This window comes from Paramisgurnus dabryanus, chromosome 7, assembly GCF_030506205.2.
Source record: "Paramisgurnus dabryanus chromosome 7, PD_genome_1.1, whole genome shotgun sequence".
NCBI lineage: Eukaryota > Metazoa > Chordata > Actinopteri > Cypriniformes > Cobitidae > Paramisgurnus > Paramisgurnus dabryanus.
The window spans coordinates 33,999,864-34,018,100 of NC_133343.1; the positions used below are offsets into that span (position 1 = coordinate 33,999,864).

At 36.5% G+C, this 18,237-nt stretch overlaps 1 protein-coding gene across 2 annotated transcripts in view; it reads left to right on the forward strand.

The window, feature by feature from the left end:
- Positions 1 to 18,237, forward strand: part of raly (RALY heterogeneous nuclear ribonucleoprotein) — a 110,081-nt gene that overhangs the window by 61,887 nt on the left and 29,957 nt on the right. The gene's annotated exons all lie outside the window — the stretch shown is intronic.

Here is an 18,237-nt window from a genome sequence, read left to right on the forward strand (position 1 = left end):
TATGTGCATAGAAGGGCTTCACAATTAATTGATTGGGATTACAATTACGGGTGAAACAATTACATAAGCGGCAAAAGCCTTAATTACAGCAGTTCATTTGTGCTATGTAAGTATGTTTGGGCACCAAATACAGTGGTGAATAAGAGATTTAAAAAATTATTAGTTGATGTGCCATTTGTTTTGGATTTTTTTTTACCAACATCATAACTCCCATAATTATTTGTTTTTAACATTATATTATTTTGTTTGGATGTTTTGAATTTCCCATGCAGCTGCTTTACAGAAATTATAACATTTCAAAACTTTAATGTAAAATCTATAAATTGGCCATAATAATTACAATGCCAAGGTGAATAATTGTTAATTCTTATTTTTGTCCTACACTGTAAAACAAATCCGTAGAAATTACAATGTTATTGCAGCTGGGTTGCCGGTAATTTACCGTAGATTTACATTTATGTTATTTACTGGCAAGAGTTTGTTCAAAGTTAAATACATTTTAAATATTAACAAGTCTTTATCTTTACAGAATAAAACTATACAATAACAGCCTCATGCAAAGCATTCTGGGAACCAGAAATCATCATCAACCTTTTTCTGTTTTTTGCTTCAGATTTTGTTTCCCAGATTGTTTTGCTTGATGCTGTTTTTTTAGTTTTACTCTGTAAAGACAAAGACTTGTAAATGTTTAATTTTCATTTAACTTTGAACAAAATGTTACCAGTAAAAAAACATAAAATTAAATCTACGGTAAGTTACCGGCAACCCAGCTGCAATTTCTACGGAATTTTTTTACAGTGTAACAAAGCAGGTTTCAGTTTAACACAGCTGTAAACGATTCTTGTAGTGGTTAAGTTTCCATCCAAGTTTTATTGTTTGGACCAAATTGGGTTTTTGTGAGCCTAGAGTCATATTTACTCAATAAAAGCAATTTCATATTGATTGATTAAGAAGGAGTCTGTCAAGACAATGAATATGAATTTAACATTTCAAATATGAAGACACTGTGGTGATGCATGCCAATAAAAGCCATCAGTATGCTTCAGTATTTGTACTAGATTTTACATTTACGCGTTTGGCAGATGCTTCTATCCAAAGTGACTTTTTTATCAGTATGTTTATTCCCTGGGTTCAGCCATACAGGAGCACAGATTTTCAGTATGTTTGCTCGTTTGTTTCATTCAAAGTAGAAATTGTAAATGTGATCATTTAGACATGAAACAAACCAGAAGACTGGGGCACCATTCATGCCAATAGCACAAATGTTTGCTAAAGATATAACAAATACAGAAATTTATATTCTGACACACAACGTATAATATTTATATATCCATTTATATTCTTTCTTTTTTTCTCTTTCAATTTACATATTTAGCAATTTAAAAAAAACAACCTGGGCCGGATCTGTACTGAATCCGCGCCAAATTCAGCAGTTCGGGTGTGGATCTGGTGCAGATCTGGCCTGGATTTGTCTGTTGTCTGGGATAGCATCATTAAATGATGATACAGATATGTGACCCTGGACCACAAAACAGTAAGTCATAAGTCATACGGGTATATTTGTAGCAATAGCCAACCATACATAGTATGGGTCAAAATTATTGATTTGTTTATGCAAAGATCATTTAACTTTTAAAAAAAATCTTTACTGCTTTAACATTTTTAATGAGATTAACAAGTCATTTCAACTATGACATGGCGAAGTTGTAAATCCAAAAAAAGTTGATTCAACAAAAAAATAAGGCAGCAAAGATTGTTTACAGAGTAGAATATTAACTCATTCCCCGCCAATCTTTTTTTGAAAAGTTGCCTGCCACCATTTTTGTAATTTTCACAAAAGTTTCACAAAATGCCTTTTCATATTCTTTAAAAATATATCAAATAAAAGAACAGATCCTCTGCTTTCAAACAAACAATAAACAAACAAACAAAACAGGGAAAAAAAACTTTCATCCCATCTATATTTTTTTCTCTGCTTATAAAGTTTTAAATATGGGTATTTTTCTTCAAAAATAAAAAATAAATAATATTTTGCTTCAGTTTTTATAAAGCCATCTAGTGGATAATCGTGGAATTACAGATTACCATACAAACTCATCAGGAACATGTTTTTTTTTTCATGCAAATGTTTTCTCTTAATTGACAAGATAACTCGTCTATGGCGGGGAAAGAGTTAAGATAATTTTGCTTCCACAAATATATAAAAAAAATGAATTCAGCATTAATAATATGTGTTGCTAAAGACTTCATTTGGACAACTTTAATGGCGATTTTCTAGATATGGCAATATTATCATAATTTTTTGAACCTTCAGATTCCAGATTTTCAAATATTTATCTCTCAACCAAATATTGCCATATACTAACAAACCATACATCATGGGAAATCTTATTTATTTAGCTTTCAGATTATGTATATACATCTGAAAATTCACCCTCATGATTAGTTTCGTGGTCCAGGATAACAAATGCACTGTGTTTCTTTCAATAACACAGATAAACCAAAAAAGACAGCCTTTATTTCTACTAACAAATAATGCTAAGCAGTTTCACGACTCCGAGATGCATGTATGCAACATTTTGTGTTGCTTCGAGCGAATTTGCTCCAGGCTTATGAATGCATGATGTGAAAATGAGTCAGATGTTATTGGTTGTATTCGTCTTATCATACAGAGCGGATCTCTTGTTCTATACTTTATGAAGCACACATGCATATGTAATGAGACAGAGAGAAAGTCTTTGCAATTTTAAATCTGCATTAACTCTGATAAACCAAAGACCAGAGGGTAAGTTGAATACAAAGCGCCGGAGGGTCCGACTCTATACCGGTGTTTCAGTCATGGCGTACCCTCTGGCTTTGCTGAGCTACAAAGACCACAGAAGTGCTGCTGCTCTGTTGATTTAGCAGTGCTCTGCTGTGGATGGGTAAAGTCAGGTTTCCCAAAGGAACGGCCCGTAGGGTCCTAAAGCCCAATCATTTTATGATATATCTGGTTGGAGGACCGGCAGCAAGACTTTTATCAGCAATACCAGATGTAGCCTGGAGCCGTTTTCAAGCCGTCTTATGAGTGAAAAGGTCTTCTTTCTCCTAAGGCATACTCAGATGAGTTTATGTAAAATAGGAGCGTTTTATTAATATTTTCGTATGCATTTCGGTTTGATATTTTGCAGTTAACTGTCAAGACCTACAGTAGTAAGAAATAAGTCCTCACTTTCCACTTCATTTGATCATTACCTTATATCAGGAGCATAGCCAGCATCTTACAAGTGAGAGGGACAGGGACATGTATATGTATAAATGTGTGTGCGTGCGTGCGTGCGTGCGTGCGTGCGTGTGTGTGTGTATATATAGTATAGCAAAATAAAGTAAACTGTGACATATTATACCTAAACAATTCTTACAGTGGTTTACCAGTAAAATCTATAAAAAATTGGGACCAAAAATTATTTAGACATGTTGGCCTGACCATGTTTTGCTTAAGTGTTTTTTCTTTAATTTCAGTAAATGGCCGAAAAAAAACAAATAAGAAATAAATAATAGAACAAATAACCGAACAAATTATGAGCAATAGCCCACATACCCTGTAATTATAATATAACAATCATACAAATAAACAATGCTTTTTATGTTTTTCATGTTGGTCTGTGGAAACGTAATCAAATGTAAAAAAAAGTCTTATACTGCATTGCCTTAATTAAGTATAGATTAATCTTTTTTGCAGTTACAAAAGTTAATCAGTCAAGACAAATGAATGATTTTTTTCTTTGTCTGTTGTTTGATTACCATTAGAAATAGCATACTTTAACTTGAGAGTATGAGCATTTCTAATCGTTTTGCATAAATATTTGTGTTTAAGGGTAAATAACATAAACATGAGCTGTCTAAAGCATTAAGATGCCTTGAGTGTGCATAGATGCAACATTTTTAAACAGCATATAAGTAAATCTGTTTTGTGTTTTCTTTTGCTTAAAGAGGACATATCATGAAAATCTGTCTTTTTCCATGTTTTAAGTGCTATAATTGGGTCCCCAGTGCTTCTATCAACTAGGGATGTGCATTTATGTCATTTTTTCATTTCGATTAATCCATAGGTCTGAAGAACGAGTACTCGATTAACTGGGGGCGGGGCAATCAAAGGGGCGGGGCGTACACGTCATGGTGAAAATGAAAATATTTTTATTAAAAACATTCAAATAAAACTTAATTTCGAAGAAACTATGACAGAACAATGAACACATACTGGAGTTTTAATGAATTAAATGTTTTTAACAGAAACCTCTAACAGGAAAAGCTGAGTGATGGAATGAAACTAAAGGGTTAACAAACACAAACCGAAGCGCTCTGCATAATATTAAGCCTTTATACAACATAAATGTACAACGTGCATCTATCTGCATAAATGCAAGACTTCAACTAAGTTTTCAACTAAGTTATCTAAAAAAAAGAAAGTTTAACTCCCTTTGTGGATGTGCATCATAAACAGCGCACTTTTAAACACGTCCAGTCAAAGCACAAGCTTCATAACATTAAGCAGCTTTAAGTGTTTTGCTATCATTTTAGCATTTAGCTGTGTCGTGCCGTCCTCTTACCTCAGTCAAGATGTAATGTAAATGCTCGTATGGCTCTCTGGTATCTCTTGACATTTGATGTTTAAATATGAGATGATAACCCATTGAACTTTTGACGGCACTGTACATTTTGCAACTGACTGACTGTATTTCCGAAGATCACGGCATCCTTTTAAACCATAGTGCCTCAGTGATGTGAGGTGTGACCGGCTTCGCGGGCTCGCGGGCTGCCGCGCATTACGCAGACCGGCGGGTTGCTGATGCGCGGTCGCGCGGAATCTGTTTGTTTTTGAATCACGCATGGTAATGTTACTGATGTCATACGTCGGTCTGCGTAGCTCGACACGACGTCAAACACGCATCTCCAGACCCAGTCTTTACTACCACTAGTACCACATGCGCTCGTAACGCTATCCAGACACCCAAATGCCGCCATATCCACAATAAATAAATAAATAAACCCACATGATCATCGTTTTCGTGATCGATCATCGATGCCACGTTCGAGTACTTGAGCAATCGAGTACTCGTGCCCATCCCTACTATCAACCTAGGAAATGTAAAAAGATCAACCCAGTAACTTAGTTTTGGTAAACCAAATAGGTCATTGAAATTTGGCTTCTCTTGTGATGTCAGAAGTGGATAATACCGCCCCTTTATCTTCACTTTCCAATCACGGCACTGCCATTTAGTACAGAGATCAGCTCATTTGCATTTTAAAGGACACACCCAAAAACTGTACATTTTTGCACACACCTACAAAGTGGCAATTTTAACATGTTATAATAAATCTTCTATATGGTATTTTGAGCTAGAACTTCACATATGAACTCTGGGGACACCAAAGATTTATTTGACATCTTAAAAAAGTCTTGTGAAATGTCCTCTTTAAATGTTTAAATTGACAATGCCTAAAAGCATGTGAAATAGTGGTTTGTGACAATGCATGCCTGACCTGATCAAGCAAGGGACTTCTGCGCTGTTCCCGTTTCACTCTTTTAAAACTTAAACAGACCAGCTTGCATGAAAGATGCTTCGCTCACTGATGATTGGGTTAATGTTACTTCACTCCAATCTAATGGCGCTTTTCCATTGCATAGTACCCTACGGTTTGGTGTGGTTTGGTTTAGTTTGGGTCAGCTTACTTTTGGGAGCTTTTCCACTGTGCAATAGTACCCAATACTTTTTTTCGTACCACCTCGGTTGGGGTTCCAAGCGACCCGAGCTGATACCAAACGTGACGCAAAAACACTGTTGATCACATTATGTCATCGCTATAATGTAAAAGATTAGCTTTACCTCAATGCTAGCTTGCACTGTCTCGAGCAAACATGTTGTCATCTGCTCTGCTATAAGTTCCCAAACTCCCTTTTAGCGATGAAAAACATCCACAGGTTGAGAATCACTGATACCACAACAGTTTTTTCCAGACTTGCAGTTCGTGGCGGAACATTCATGATGAGCACGTCAGCATTGTATATGCTTAAATGGAACTTAAATGAGGCTCCGCGGAGCTGATGCCGCGGGTGTTTGTACAGAAACTGTCATGTGAGACAGAGGTAGTTATAAACGCGATGTGCAAAGATCTGTTTGTGGTGGTCAATTTTAATTTTGTGGCGGACTGAGAAATAAATAACTGTATGGGAATGTACAACGACGCTCAAACTTGTATGATGTCACAGCAGGCAGCGCAAATATACACGCCTATAATCCCTCCCACTGCGAAGTGATACTAAACTCGATGGAAAAGCTAACCACGCCAAAGTGAGTATAGGATAGCTTTCAGCAGTGGCAAATATAACCATTAAATATTACCAACCTAAATATAAAACACTCTCACTAAGGCTCATCCAAGCAGTTAATAAAGCCATGCTGACACACATATAACAAACTGTCCATGTCTTGGACAAAGATACTCTTTTGCCTAAAGGATCAAAGACAATTTACCTTTCTAGGCCAAGAGTTTTAAAGTCTAATCACATTGAACTTGACATATTGCTTTCTATAGCTCAGAGGACACATAAACATGTATAACCCCAGATAAAAAGCACAACCACTGCCAGCCATAAAAATTTATATTTCCCAGTGCTGCCAAACCCTTTCTCTTAGCATCAGCACATGCAACGACAGCACAGATCCAATAACTCAAACGAGGAAGAAAAATAATCAATATTGTTATCCCCACCCTTCAAATCCCTCACCATCCGGCTCATAGCGACTCACGACTCGTGACCTTCACGCATCCGTGCGCAGGCCGTGTTTATTCGGCTCGGCTAATTATCGCTCGGATTCAGAGGCCGGTGGTAATAAGCACGACATCAGAGGTTGACGGGAAATTAGAGAACTGAGATAGAGAAAGTGAACAGGAGGAACCTCATCATTACAAGCACCCTCGTTTATTTCACGTCCTCTTTTATCTCCGACAGCACCTGCCCTCGTAGTCACCACGGCTTCATGTTTCGAGAAGAGAATTTAGAGCAAGTGGGTGTCTGATTTTTTTGGAAAAGTAAAGGTGGAGATATAAATTTGAAACAACAGAAGGTGCCGCTGAGCATCCTCGGCTGCCGTGCAGTCTGACTTAACAACTAAATGAAACGAAAATCTCTTTAGATTCGCGCTCGCTGTGAGTACAAAGGCACTGTTTGGTGAGCTGATTGGCTGGTGAATTGAAGCCTTCCTCAATGTGCAGGGACTCATTTAGTTGCCCGAGGCAACGGTGGCGCAGACCTCGTACCCAAGGTGCCGTTTCCAAACCGAATTTGATGCTCTTTGATCCCGACAGCGTCTAATCAACAACTCAGGAGAAGATACCAGACAGTTTTATGTTTGTTCTGATGGTTTTACATGGCGCAGGTGGTCGTATTTCTAATGAGCTATCAGGTGACCTCCAAAAATGCTTGCCTGTCTGTAAAATACCATTACTGACACAGGGATGGTTTTGGCACTTGCTCAAATGGAAAATAAATTATCCCTTGCACCCACGTGCACTACTCAATACTGCGTGTATAAGTGGATGTGTGTGTGTGTGTGTGTGTGTGTGTGTGTGTGTGTGTGTGTGTGTGTGTGTGTGTGTGTGTGTGTGTGTGTGTGTGTGTGTGTGTGTGTGTGTGTGTGTGTGTGTGTGTGTGTGTGTGTGTGTGTGTGTGTGTGTGTGTGTGTGTGTGTGAGAGAGAGAGAGTTCAAGCACGTGACTTTTGAAAATCAAACAGAATTCAATTTGTTGTGCATTATAACTACGCCGTTGATCGAGTTGAAGGGTCTATATAATTGCTCTTTTGCTTTAATAGTCTCTCTTAGGGATGTGCAAAACAAAACACTAGTCATAATTGACTAGTCCGTAGGTAGTTAGAATGACTTGTTTACTAGTCGGTGTTAGAAAAATTCATGAATAATTAGACAACAGCAGCAAAAGCAAACACATTGGATGGAGATAAAAAAGCACAGTACTTCTTCCATTGCACAAAACTATTAAAGGAATATTCCATTTTCTTAAAAGAAAAATCCAGATAATTTACTCACCACCATGTCATCCAAAATGTTGATGTCTTTCTTTGTTCAGTCAAGAAGAAATTATGTTTTTTGAGGAAAACATTGCAGGATTTTTCTCATTTTAATTGACTTTAATAGAGCCCAACATTTAATACTTAACTCAACACTTAACAGTTTTTTTCAACGGAGTTTCAAAGGACTATAAACAATCCCAAACGAGGCATTAGGGTCTTATCTAGCGAAACGATTGTCATTTTTGACAAGAAAAATAAAAAATATGCTCTTTTAAACCACAACTTTTCGTCTAGGTCTGATCCAGCGCAACCTAACGTAAATGCGTAGTGACGTAGGGAGGTCACGTGTTACATATATAAAACGCAAATTTGCGGACCATTTTAAACAATAAACTGCCACAAAGACATTAATTAGTATCAGTTGACATACAACAACGTAAGAACGGTCCTCTTTCAACACACTTGTAAACAATGGGGCGGAGTTTCGCGTTTGTCTTCTGTGACCTCTTGACGTCATGCTGTATTGCGTCATCACGCATCACGACCTGATCTAGACGAGAAGTTGTGGTTATTTTTTATTTTTCTTATCAAGAATGACAATCGTTTCGCTAGATAAGACCCTTATGCCTCGTTTGGGATTGTTTATAGTACTTTGAAACTCCGTTGAAAAAAACTGTTAAGTGTTGAGTTAAGTATTAAATGTTGGGCTCTATTAAAGTCAATAAAAATGAGAAAAATCCTGCAATGTTTTCCTCAAAAAACATAATTTCTTCTCGACTGAACAAAGAAAGACATCAACATCTTGGATGACATGGTGGTGAGTAAAATATCTGTATTTTTCTTTTAAGAAAATGGAATATTCCTTTAAAGTCTTCATAAGTTAGGCTCCGATACATGCACTTGCATTTACATTTATGCATTTCAATTAAAATTTAATCTATACATTGTTTTGTCAACGTTGCAAGTGCAGTGCTTTACCAGTTGAGCTACAGCAATACATACATCCCAGATGCAGAATTACAGCCTTCATATAAATGGTACCTTAGACTCACATGGTGTTACCCCTCGCTGTGCATTAGATAAGAAATATTGTGTGTGCGACATCAAACGGTTTAAGCCTTTCTCTACAGACATCCAAAAGCAAAAGAATTAGCAACAGGCTGCAGAAAAACGCAGCAGGAATAAACCTGTTGGTTTTGTATAATAATGGTAATGTTGCAATAACATGCAATTTGAGAAGCTGTGATTATTTTCATTACTGGTCAATGCAGTGGAACTTTAAAATTAAACATTAAAACTGACTAGTCTTATTTTAATGTAATATTGCAGTGTTTACTATAAACAATATCCATGCAAGTCTTTTTTTAAGATATTCATGTGCGCTCTTAAACTTCAAAAAAAAATTGATTATGTACTTCCGCCTTCTTTGGCGATCATTCCCTGATGTAGTCAGCTACAGTAGATGGCTTGGGCAGGAGCATCCGTTAACTCTGCCCCCTCCAATTGTCAGTCTGATGCCAGTTCCATTTCTGAATAACCTCATTCACACAGCACTTTGGTCCCAGAAAATTTCCCTAAAATTGGCAGACAGGCTTCTGTGTGAACACAATCATGTCCCGTAAATGTTCTTGGATCGCTCCCTGAAAGAGGACCCAGGAACATTGCCGTAAGATACACGGAAAGCGGTGTGTGTGAACAAGATGCAGAAACCGTGCAGTAAGGGGCGTGTCGTAGTGAGGACGTGCGTGACATCGCAACATGAATTTATGGTTCAGCTCTTTAAAACGAGGAATTTACATGCAGATTAACATCCACAAATATCTGCAAACTGGACTGAAGCACATGCCAGGGAGCTCGTCACTATCCGTGATGAAGCTGAGGTCATTCAGCATCATAAAGAAAAAGTACGCCATGCACTCATATAAGCTTATAATAAACAAAAATTAAAGCGCATCATCGCAACAAGAAATATTGTTCAACTCTTCAAAACGTAGGATTTAAATAATTCCCCGCCAGTGTTTTTTTTTTTTGAAAAGTTGCCCGCCAGCTTTTTTTATGATTTTCACAAAAGTTTCACAAAATGCAAAAAAAATTCTTCTAAAAATATACAAATAAACATACAAATATAGCAAATGAAAGAACAGACCTTCTGCTTTCAAAAAAAAACAATAAACAAACAAACAAAACAGTAAAAACGTTTCATCCTATCTATATTATTTTCTCTGCTTATAAACTCTTAAATGTGGGTATTTTTCTTCAAAAACACACATTTTTTTAGCAAAAGCTGAAATAATAGCATTTTTGTAAAGGAATTTTAGAGATCAAATTCAGAACGATTATCAAAACATACACGGAGTGTAAAAAATTTTTATAAAGTGGGTAAGTCCGCCATCTAGTGGATAATCATTATATTACAGATAACCATAAAAACTCATCAGGAAAACCTTTCCTTCATTCAAATGTTTTCTGTTAAATGCACATTAACATTCATGATGAGAAATGTCTGCAAACTGGAATGAAAAAGAGATCAGGGAGCTCAAATGTCAAATATCCACAGCTGAGGTAATTCACCAGCATACTAGAACAGGGCATCACATGCTCCTTTATAGTCTTATCATAAACAAAAATGCATGAGCGTGGTCTCTGTATAGAGAAATAATGGATAATAGGCAAAGCTTCATACGCAGCGGAGGAACACCCATAGATATGTATATAAAAGGCTAGATGGCTCAAGGCGGAGTCAGCTGTGTCGTCACTTGGCGGCCATCTTAGGTCAGTGCAGAGTCGTATAATAACAGAGTTACGAAACGCTTTGATCTCGCCGCCGTGCGGTCACGTGATTCATGTAACGTTCTGCAGTTCCAAACCAAGCAGGGCTGTCAAATCTGTTTGCATAGGTTTTCAGCTATTTTAGATAAATATTAGCTTGTAATGTGAATTGATCACTATACTTACTATGTTTATAACGGTTTTTTACTAGGGAGTGATGTAAATATAGTAAAACAGTTAATAAAGATAAACAGTTAATTGTGGCCCAAAGATAACTGTGGTTATCTATACCAACTACAGCAACACAGTTTATCTTTTATTTTTGTAGCAAAATATGGCTATATAAATGGCTATCAATCTGCTAAAAACATAATTCCTACACTTTTACTATATTAAAATCACAAAAAAGATCGCCAACGCGGTTATTTGTAACAGTGAAGCATAACAGAAACACACTAAATTCATATTTTAAATTCACATTAAATGTTAATATAATCATACATGATTTTCGAGGATACATCACTCGTATTACTTACCAAACACAAAGAAACACATAGCAGCATTGTAAGCAGTGTGACTTTCTTATAAGGCATTTAGCTTGTCGCTGTTGCCCCCTAGTGTTACTCGTAATATATAAATAAGATAAGTATAAAGTAGATGGCCACCAGTAATAACATATTAAACCATTAAATCTATATTATTCACACATTATACACAACTCATTAAAATATAAATTTTTTACTAGTTATTATTAACGATAATCATTACCTACAGCAGAGTTCATAAAATATCACTGTTGACTATATTAATGAAATGTCCGAAAATGTAAAGAGAAACGGTAATTTCATCGATTTACCAGCAGGTGCCATTGAAATGAATGGGCTTCAGTGCTGCGTTTGGAACTATGCGTCACTACCGGTCACTACATGAAACGCTGTTACTTCCGCATTCCATTCTTACAACGGACGTCTATGTGAGTGTCGTAACTCTATTATTATACGACTCTGGGTCAGTGCTGCCACAGTGCTGCTCCCTGCTGCTGTGGACGGAAGGTGAGTGACATACGCCAACTAAAATGCTCGTAACTTGCTGAATTCTTGACGGATTTACAAACGGTTTGGTTTTTTACAAACGTTATTAACGTGGCTATAATTATGGATGCTTTAACATGTTTCATGAATTTTTTATTTATTTTTAGTATACGTATTCAGTGTCATAGGTACATCTTTGACGTTTATAACAAACCAATCCGTTTGAAAATCGGTAAAAAATTAAGCAAGTTATGCTCATTTAAAAGTACCTGCATCATTAAAACTCAATGCTACGAGTGAGCGAGCGCCCTGTCCTAAGATGGCCGCCAAAATGCGGACGTTCAACTCAATTGGCCATCAGCGCGGACGAGCCATCTAGCCTTTATATACATATCTATGGGAACACCTGCCAAGTGCAGGACTTTAAACACGTCGTGTGCTTTTACGGGATCTGTGAGAATGCACGCACAGCTTCCGGAAAATCTTTGACAGTGTATCTTCCATCATTTCTGTGTGAAAAGGGCTAATGTAATGCCTAATTTTCTATATCCAATGCAAGCACAATGGAAAACACAAGCCACGCCCACTATTTTCCTAGCCTTATATTCTGTTTCACTCACAACATATGTCATAACACGATAGTTGATCGCAATTTCCAGTTCACAGGGACTTTAAGAGTAGGAAAGTTATTTAAAATTAAGTGTTAATGAAAGACGAAACTTTTGGGAGAGGGTTAACTGCTTTTAAAAAGCTCCTAGAGATTTGACTTGCATCTTTGTTCAAAACCACATTGCATTATGTATTATACTCACTAGTTTTTGGATGAGTATCGCCCCTTATCTACATAAACTTTGATCCATGCAACAGAATGGATGTAAAAGGTTCTTTATAGAAACATGCACCTCGAGAAAGAACTTTTAAAGGGATAGTTCACATTAAAATTAAAATTCTGTCATCATTTACTCATTCTTATGTTTTTCTATACCTTTATGAATTTCTTTTTTCTGATGAACACAAAAGAAGATTTTTTGAGATATGATGGTAAACAAATAGCAGATAGTGACCATTGACTTCCATAGTAGGAAAAAAATTATTTGGAGTATTGTGATAAATGAAGAAAATATTTTGATAAATGATGGTGAGCACACAGTTGACGGTACCCATTTAATTCCATTATATATTTTTTTCCTACTATGGAAGTCTATGGTCACTATCTGTTGTGTGTTTACCATAATTTCGCAAAATATCTTCTTTTGTGTTCATCAGAATAAAGAAATTCATACAGGTTTATAACAACATGAGGATGAGTAAATGATGACAGAATTTTCATTTTATGGTGAACTATCCTTTTAAGGAACCTTAATTTTTAAGATTGCACCTTATTTTTCACTACAAAAAAAGTTTTTGAAACAGAAAGGTTCTTTGGATGTTAAAGGTTCTTTATGGAACCATTCAGCCAAAAATAGTTCTTCTATGGCATCGTGAAGCACCTTTATTTTGGATTGCAGTGTGCAGAGGAACCAGTTAACCAGCTAAACCAACAGAAGCTACAGAATAATTGTATAGGTGCTCAAATTCATCCTGACACAATTAAATGAGAAATATTTTGTAAGAAAAGTATTGGTATGCCTAAAGTGCTGAGACGTTCATTTAAATGCAGACCTCACACTTTTTAACTAGACTGTTACAACAACAAAATGCTAAACAGGATTCAGGTCAGCAGAAAAGGCCGGTATCAATGAACACACAGCCCCCTCTGGACATTTTAATAAACTGGAAACGATGCAGTGCAAGTGACTGATTCTGGGAAACCTGTATGGTGGGATGCTAATGCTCATATACACCTGCAAACATTTGAGTGCCAGTTGCATGTTTAACACAGGTTTATGCATCTCTATTCCCAAAGGACACCTCTGCTGTCTAGCCCCATCCAATTCAATGTCCAATCTGTTCATTTCATCAATTACGATGATGGAATTATCACTGGGAATTAAATACCGCAGCTATATGGCACAGACAACATACTTGTTTTGTTTCACTTTGATTAAACTCATGCAATAAAAACCCCACTTGAATTTGTTGATTGTGTCAGTGACATAATGAGGAATAATGGGAGCACTGGAATATCACAGCTCATTAGGTTAGCCTGAGGTTGTTTCAGCCGCATGAATGCTTTCTGTCAGGATGCCGTCCAGGATCTCAGAGGATGATGTAGGAATTTGCTCCAGTATTCTTCACAGTCTAATCAATCATTTAATGATATTCCAAGTTCTCTAAACATTTAGGGCCAGTTTCTCGGACAGAGTTTAAACAATACACGTCAAGTATAAACAATCCTTTAGACTCCTAAAATAAGTTGACCAGACATCCCCGTTTTCCGGGGACAATCCTGTTTTTTGGTGTTATGTCCCTGACTGGAGCTATCCCCGGATATGTCCCCGTTTTACAGCACGTCCAATACACCGAAAAACCCGTGTATTTCAGCAAATCAGCATGTAGTCTTTGTAGTACAAGAACCGGAGCAATCATGTAATGATTCTTTTTACCAGCAGAGGGAGCCGCGAGCTACACTGATTTCTTCACTGACTTAGTGAAGAAAAATTTACTAGGAGACATGTGAGAAAGCATCATCAAGTTAGTTTCCATCAATCAAGTTATCATAAGATATGAAAACAGTCAAAGTTATCGGGGGTTAAGGTAACTACTCATGTTAAATTAAAGTAATAAACCAATGAAGTGAACTAAACACAGCATGGTACTGAGCATTTGTTTTGTGTAGGCTAAATATGTTTACATTTTGCATAATTCCTTCTGTTCTTCACGTTTCCAATGCTATCAGATGAAGTAGTATCTTAGAAGTACGTTTTGATGAGGTATTATATTTGCGTACGGAATAAAAAAGGAAAAAAATAGATTTAGGCTACAGAAATTGTTCAATTAATTGAATTAGAAACACTAAAAAATATACATTCTTAGTATTTTTTTCGTGTTTTCAGAACAAATATGAAACAATTCTTAAAACAGGATTTTTTCCATGATGAGCAAAATGACATAAAAAAATAAGTCTAGTTTTTAGACCAAAAATATCAAATTCGTGCTCAAAAATTTGTGCTTACCCCATTGGCAGATTCTTTGCTTGTTTTAAGCACAAATTCACTTCAGTTGAATATTTTTGTTTTTAAGCTAGATTTTTTTTGTTACAGGATTTTTCTTATGAAGAAAATCAATGCATATTGATTTAAGAATTTTTTGATATTTGTACTGAAAACAAGACAAAATACTAAGTAAGAAAGTCATTTTGCAGAAAATGTTTTGTCCCCATTTTTTTATTCATAGATAACAACAAATGAGATTTTAATTTTGACCATTGAACTAGGAAATGTCCCTGGATTTCATAAAAAAATCTGGTCAACTTATCCTAAAAGCAACACTTTCAATGTTTAGAAACCCTTTTATGCTAATAAAAATAAATGTGCTACACAATGCCATATGAACCATTTTTTTGGCTGTATATGGTTCCAAGAAGAACCTTTAACATCCTAAGAACCTTTCTCGTTTCAAAAAAAGGTACTTATCTTTTCCCACCATTGACGAGTTAAGAAAAAACGCTTCCCTGCCAATCACGAGAATTTCCGGCTTTTCGCAATACCGCTATTATCCACCAGGTGGCGCACTTCCGCAATTTATACATCCCGGAAGTAACGCCTCACGTGAAGGAGAAAGAACTCCGTGTATGTTTTAAAGATCGCTCTGCATTTGATCTCATTCAAAAGTCCTTCATAAAAATGGAATTATCTCAGCTTTTTGCTCAAAATAAGGTGTTTTTGAAGAAACCCATATTTGAGAGGTGATAAAAAGAGGACTAATAAAGGTAGGATGAAACGGTTTTTTTTAAAGCATATTTAAAGAAGAACATTTTCTGGAAGGCATTACACTTTTTTTAAAACCATGAAAAATTCTGGCGCTGGCTGGCAACTTAAAAAAAAAATGCTGGTGGGGAAAAAGTTAAGTGAAACAGTTGAGGTGTCGTAAAATCTCATGAGCAATAAAAGAGCAACATCTGAGCAATAACCTTTTTTTTTTGGAGAGACAACCTGATGACATTTTTAAGGTAAGCCTGAAAACAGCAACGAATCGGGTGAATATTTCTGAGAATTGGATGTTAGGGCGAAGCAAAAAGCACAGTTCAAAAAACCTGTGTTGCACAAGTCATTATAACAAGAGGAAAGACTGGGAGAACATGGTTCAAAGACTCGCTTTACAAAGGATGCAGTAATTAGAGGAGAAGCATCTCTTTCACACTAACTGACCTTCTGTTCACGTTCACAGAAAATATGGTGTGATTAGCCGATATTGTCAAGAGGAGCTGCGGTCAAAACAGCCCTCACAGTAGACCTTATTCCTATAGCCGGGATCCGATCGATTGACCCTGGCAGTCTTGCTGCCGGTTCTTCTTGTTTCGCATTCAGAGGAACTGGAACAGGGCCAAGGAGCAGCGGTGGCCCGTCGCTGCTGCGGTCAAAAGCAGCATGATTTTTAACCTCAGGCTCTTGAAATAAGATTCAAACACTCTACTCTGAACTCTTTGTGTTGCTTTAATGTAAAAGTTTGGTGTATCTGAAAATTCCATCGAACTTTTGCAAGACTTTGGATCTTAATGGCAGTCTGGGTTTCATTTCTGTATTTATTTTGTCTCGTAAAATTATAAAAGGCTGGAGAAAGGACATGTAATAAAGCAAGTGCACAATGAAACAGTTTTTGGGGGGGAAATAAGCAAGTTATGATTCCTGGCGCAAAATGTAAGGGGTGTAATGATTGGTTAAAGGAGCTGTATGTAGGTTTTTACTGTACTAAATAAAAAATATAATATATTCGTAGATATTCAGGAAATTATACCGAGCCCCTAAAGTGACATTGGAGTAAAAAAAATCTATAGTTTAGTTTCATATGCTCACGTGAAACTATCGCGCGCGCACGTGAAACTATCGCGCCCGCACGTGAAAGCGAAAGTTTCACGCAAGCACACGAAACTAAACTTCAAAAAAAAATCTGCACATGAAAGTTTCACGTGAGCACATGAAACTAAACTTTGTTTAATTTTTGCTCCATGTCCCCTTAGGGGCTCCGTAAAATTATCCAGTTATTCTCTTTTTTTTCCTCTTTTGTCTGTTTTTGTTTTGGTCTGTGTGATCCCAGTTGCGCTCCTATATAGGTGATGCTCACAAAATCCAGTGTCCATTCTCACGAAATCTAGGTACTCTGATAAACAAAATTTCAACTTTTATCTGGAGAGAAAAACATAACAACTGGTTACCTGGTAGCCATCTTAAGTGTCACAGTCAATTATGTCCCTTCCAATTATTATTATAATTTTTTTTAATGTTAGTTCATTTAGGGCTTAAGCAATGATTGAAAATTGTTGCGGAGGATGAGAAAATTGGTCTTGGACACATTTATATTCCTTATTATTGTCTCTACATTTACCAATGATCACCAAATACCACTTGTTTCTTTACTGTAAATGTTTATAGTATAACATGCACTGAAGCTTTTTTATTTTTTAGATTTTTTAATTATACATTTTCCATGTCAAAGAACTCAAATCCAGTCATGGACACGTTGCGGGAATTAAAATGTCCCCCTTAAATGTGGATAAAACAACAACATTGGTTTGTATGATGTCATTTACATTTGCATTTACTTTTTTAATCAAAATGTTTCATGACACCTCATGAGTCTAATTTCACGAGAATCACCCATATGTGTCTGGCTACGCGACAGAGGGCAGGGTAAAAACATGTCCAATATTTTTAATTTAGGCTTCGATACCATATTCCTTTAGGATAACCCACCCCACACTATCATAACATTCTGTTCTCCAAATAAGTCCCCCCGCAATACAGTATTAGTCTATTGATTTTATTGCTCATATCTTAAGCTCTAAATATTATCAATAATCGATAGTGATGCTACAGTATAGCAAATTTGACTTCAGTCTGGGACATTGTTGAGATCTCTTTTCAAACAGATTGAATTTTACATCTTTGCATTTGGCGGACACTTTAATCTAAAGCATCTTACAGTGCATTCAAGCTGTGCATTTGATCAGTATCTGTGTTCCCTGGGAATCGAAGAACAAAGGTTGGCACACCACAGCTCCAAAAATGAATCTTTAATACATGTTCTCGCCGCAGGTGACGTTTACCTCTTCGAGGTTATTTAACCCCCTCTATATGCCAAGGTATTGAAGTGTACAAACCGAATGTCTTCGGTAAAAAAATGCAGTGCTACTCTCCTACAGTCATAAAACAAGAGACGTAATTCACTTTGGACACAGTAAGAGTTTGATATCTGTCCTCTTAATGT